Below are 5,741 nucleotides of genomic sequence, written 5' to 3'. Positions count from 1 at the left end.
TGTTCATCCAGTGGATAAGAAGGCACATTGAGATGACTGTCTCAAGACCTTAGCACACAACGGTGGCAGCACTGGGACAAAGCTTTTAGTTTGGAATATTTAATTCACTGTAATCATGAAATTAGTATTTATTATTTTGGGTCTTCTTTTGTATTCTAAAGGGCAACATTTCCCCCCATAATTCCACTTTTGAAGGAAAGCTCTCAGGAAGAAAGAAGGAAAGAAGAGAGGGAGGAGAAATGAAAAGGAGAGAGAGCTCCTTCACTTGGGCCTCAAAGCCCCTCAGAGGACTTCCACGTAGATAAGCTCCACTCTTTCTTTTACCCTGTGGTCATGAACACAATGTCTTTAGGCTCATTTCAGTTCACCCAGAGTTAAATTTTAGTACTTTCCTAACCAAAATAATTGATTCTATCAAAGGCAGCGGATACCTGTCTAATTAGCTACTATTGATTCTTTACGAATTAGTTGGAAAAGCTCACAGATCATGTCATTATCCAAATATTACAGAAATATTCTATGTCTTAGTAAAAGACCTAAGAGGTGTTCTAATGTTTAATTATCTTTAATGTTGGAAACATAATGTTTATAAAACTGGCAAAGCAGGGAATTAGAGTAATAGGCAAATTATATGTAAGGAAACCAAATTGAGTTTTCTTTTATGAACAAGAGAATATTGAAAGCAAAATGGACATAATAAGCAAATAAAAAATTACAATGCAGATATACTATTCTACCATTGATCTGGTAGAAATATATTTTTATTTCTAGTACCAGAAACCAAAAAACAGTAACAGACTAAAACATTTCAATAGTTTCCTCACAAAAATATCAACATTTTGCAAGGAGATGACGTGTTAAAATTCAGATACTAAACATATATATGTGTAAACACAGGAGTGGAAACAAAGGCCTAGATTTTATTTTTAGGAACCAATCGTTATCTTTTGAAGCCTCGATTTTTAAATCTGTGACTTGGGAATTATATAACTCTAGTTGTTAAGGTTAGCTTAGACCAGCACCTCACAGCCCTCCGCTATTTCCAAAACTTGCTTAATCATAAGACTCTTCGGTTGTGTTAAGAATGCAAATTCTTTTGTGTTCCCCTGGAGGTTTTAATTCAGTGGTTCTAGGGTTGAAGAATAAGGAGCTATTGTTTAAAGGATATAGAGTTTTGTTTGGGATGAAGAAAACCTTTGGAAACAGATAGTGATGATGGTTGCACAGCACTGTGAATGTAACTAATGCCACTGAATTGTACACATAAAAATGATTAAAATGGTAAGTTTTGTTATACATAATTATTTTCCTTGAATATATCCATGGAAATTGCAGTGATGTGCTTTCTGATTTCAATGGAAGAGCTAGGCTTGTAATTATTTTGTCCATCATGAAAATGTAAAATAACTATATTCTCAGATTTTAAAGGTCATTTGCATAATGTTATTGCTTTTATTGCTTTAATGACAGTCAAATCATTCTGAGAACCATTGGAAATGTTGGACAATATTTTTGGTTAGCTTATCCATATAACATTGTTATAAGCAGAGATCTAAAGCCTTTATTTTCATCATGATATTGTGCCGAGATATATTTTTTAAGATTCTGTCTTCTGGTTACGGTCATAAGCATTTTGTTTTTTTGGCTGCCTTGGGTCTTCATTGCTCATTGCTTTGCGCGGGCTTTCTCTAGTTGCGGCGAGCAGGGGGCTACTCTTCGTTGCAGTGCACGGGCTTCTCATTGCGGTGGCTTCTCTTGTTGTGGAGCACAGGCTCTAGGCGCATGGGCTTCAGTAGTTGTGGCATGCAGGCTCAGTAGTTGTGGTGCACAGGCTTAGCTGCTTCGTGGCATGTGGGATCTTCCTGGACCAGGGCTTGAACCCATGTCCCCTACATTGGCAGGCAGATTCTTAACCACTGTGCCACCAGGGAAGCCCCCGTAAGCATTTTTTAGCTAATCTCTTCCTTAGTGTGTAGACACAGCTATGGTGTTACACATGATGAGAGAAATATATACTCTTCAGGTGTGGCAACTAACACAGATATTACACCTTTGGACTGAAATAGAAAATACATTCAGGGGGGACTTCTTGCATTGTAAGATTACAAAAAATGATTAATAAAGTGTAGTTACATGTAAATTATGGTTTATTAGGTGCTATTTCAATAACACTGTCTTAAAATACGACGTTTTCAAAAGAAACTTGCGGCCAATGAAGACCTGTTGGGACATTTAAATGTGCCCTTCTCTGTAGAGCACATTTGTAGGCAAATTTCCCTAGGCCTGTGCCCCTGGGTTTATGTTTTATATATTGAAAGAAAGGTGGTTTCAAACTTGATAAACATTTTCCAATGTAATTCTACTGACTAAATATTTACTCTGCTGAATAAATAAACGAATCAGTTGGAACCTGTAAATCGTCACTGAATTTTCTCTCACTTCGTTGTAAGTCACTCAGCACATATAACTGAATAGATATTTGAGAATGAAAGACAGTCAAGGTTAAGACTATAACTATATGGCTTTTAAAAATTCCTTCTAGCACAGGAGCACTTGAGTAAAGACTTACCCTGGTGAAACAGAAATTGCCACCCTTTAAATGTAAAGGGGTAGCACACATACACACACACAAATTAAGAAAGGAGCATATGGTCTTTTATGTTGACCTATTGAGATTAATATGTGAGGGAGGGAAGGGTGTGCATGCATGTGTATATGTCTATGTGTGTCATTGTGTGTGCTTCTCAGACGGTATGTCCTCATGGCTAAACATACTCTCTACCAAACATAATACAAAATGATGTTTGATATATAGTGTACTTACTCAACCAGAAATACAGATCGAAAGGACCATTTTGCTGTAAAAATTCATCTCCAAAGTGAAATTCAACACTCTATCAGGGGAGAGTGCTTGTTGAATTGGAAGTACTACATTGAATTATAAGAATACCAGCAAGACATTGGTGCCTTTGAGTATATAGAATAGATTTGCAGCTTTTTAAGTCCGATCCTTGTCATTAAGGATAAAATTAAGTTTCAGTTAAATATCCTCAAGTCCTGTTTGCTCCATAAAGTAGCCGAGGTACACTACGATACAGGAGTAATGGCGTCTTCTGCCCTTTTCTTGCCGTTTTAAACACTCATCCCTTGATTAAGCTGTTATATCTAAATGATTATATGCAGTTTCCTTGATGGCAATACTTATATCTGTTTGTTTCAAACTAAAATGCACACTTACCAAAAGTTTTTTTGTGACTTTCCAGCTGGGTGGCATTTACAGGCAGCAGACAGCTGAAGTTAGCAGCGTCAATCTTCCACTAACTTGTCTATTATAGTAAAATGTATATTTTCAAGGATGAAGAGATGCTAATTCAGAAGCAATTTTTAAAAGGCTGGATAACATTTCTATTTGACTTTTTTCTATAGAAATTGTTAAAAATTTCAGCATTGGTACATTGTCATGATTTTGTCAGGATGGTAGAGAATGGCAAAATTTTCTACAGGTTTTGTGATGAATACTGTCAAAATTCCCTGGTGTTTGATTGCATTAAAATGCTAGAATTATAACTACCATTTGGCAGAGGTTTACGTAATATGTGCAAATTTTAGTCAATAAATTAAAAAACTGACATCTGTACAAATTAAAATAGAATCTGAAATTTTAGTTTACTTAAATTCTCCCTGCTGAACAAGCTAGGAGGGAAGCAAATGTAGTTTATAAATTGTATTATTTATTATTACAAATATAACAACTGAATATTTAATACATAAGTATCTACACAAACACACATGCACACATACTAAATGTCTGGATAAGAAAATTATGCCATATGTGATAATGATAACTGACTCTACAAAAAGTTTATTTCACAGGTTAGATATAAAAGTAGCTTATAATAGGAGAGTTGTTTTGTCATGCCCTGAGGCAGAAATTATTTATGTCCATTGGTAATCAACTATTGTACGGGATGACTTAAAAATATTAGTAGACATGGTCAATCGTAATGTAGGCTGAGTTTTCAGACAACATATCTACTGTCTGATGGGAGACCTGCTGAAATTCATCAATCTCACATGTTATTGACTTATGCTGATTCAGAGGGATACATTACTTGACAAAATAAACTACCAGATATAACTTACTAAAGTTATATAATCATAGATCATGTGTACTAAAAAATATATTTTATATCTTGCAGAACAAAGCTGGTGAAAAGCTGCCAGTGAAAACTTGGTGAGATAATTGAAGAACTTGAGAGCTTCAAGGTAAAAATGGCTACTTACATGTACTATCTGGGCCTTTGGAGATGAGAAAAATGATCCAAGGTTATAGCGGTTGGCCATGGGAAAAATGAAAATGGGGACTTTTTTGGAACATGGTTTATATTAGTTTTGGAATGCCTCAAATCTCATGGAGAAGTAGAAGAATATGATTCTTAAAAGAAAGAAAATTTTAATTAATTTTAATTAAATAAGAAAAAACAGAAAAGGCATTCATATATATGTAGTACACTATTTCTGTTCTAGGGGAGTAGCAAGCATAATGATATGGAAATAAAAATAATGTGTCACTTTAAAAAGTCAAGAAAGTAATTAAAAACAGTGTTTTTGCCTCTATTTCTCTTTTCCCTATCTTCATATAAATGCATACTTAAATACACACATACACATACAGAATTTCAGGTTCATTTTTCCTGTATTATCTTTACTGAAAGGTGACATATATATTGAAGAAAGGTAAATATAATTTCAAATATATCACCTAGATAGTGTTGAATGACTGGAATGGTATGATTGAAGTTTATACCACTTTAAAAGAAATAAAAATCTGTCGTGTTGATAGATGTTATAACCAGAGTGCTAGTTCCCAAAAAAGAGAGTTGAAATGCATTAGAAAGAGAATACAAGTTGTATGAATACAAGTTGTTTAGTCCTTAAAATTGAAGAAGGAATGGGATATGGAATTCAGATTTAGGTCACAATAGAGAACTGAGGCCAAGTGTAGTACTGATGGTGGTTTTAACTTTCTAGACACCTATAAAAGCTGATAAATTCTTGACTTTCATTATCTTGATGATAATAATATTGTGATTAAGTGAATCTATGTTCAACTCATATCCTTAAGAAAGCGACAAAGAAATAAAGCATATCTCAGAGTTGATTATAATATGGGAGCATCAGCTGGGTATGGTCAAATGCATACCCCAGACTGCTGTTGTTCAAAGTGTGGTCTATAACCCACTGCCATAATGGGATGCATATAGGAGTTGAAAGTAAATGTTTAGAAATCATCATGGCAATCGAAATGGCTGTGACCTCCTAGTATGTAATCATTTTTATTATAATTCACTTTTAATGTATTTTACAAAATCCATGATGGATTGGAAATAAATAATAATAATAAAACTTTTGAAATTTTTCCATCACAGATAGCTTTAGAATGAGAATCACTGTCTTAGAAAGTGAAGATTTCATGTATAATTATGTTACTCAAATGGGAATCAAGGCTTACAAAAGACTAAGCAACACAAAGACTGATTTGATTCTGTTAGAGGAAGAAGAAAACCAAGGAAAATTTTGGCTTTCTCTTTGAGTAGGAGCTGATGTAGTTGCAGAATTCCTCAACTGTTTCTTAACTCTGTCAAAGATTATAATCTTAAACTTTAACACTATAGAACAAATATTGATAGAAGGGATTTTAGTCCTCCCAAAGTTAGGAAATTGTAAAGAAGGCCCCCACG

Source organism: Mesoplodon bidens (genome assembly GCF_964165515.1).
Source record: "Mesoplodon bidens genome assembly, chromosome: 5".
Taxonomy (NCBI): Eukaryota; Metazoa; Chordata; class Mammalia; order Artiodactyla; family Ziphiidae; genus Mesoplodon; species Mesoplodon bidens.
The sequence above is the reverse complement of the archived record's forward strand: the minus strand, read 5'-3'. Positions refer to the sequence as shown.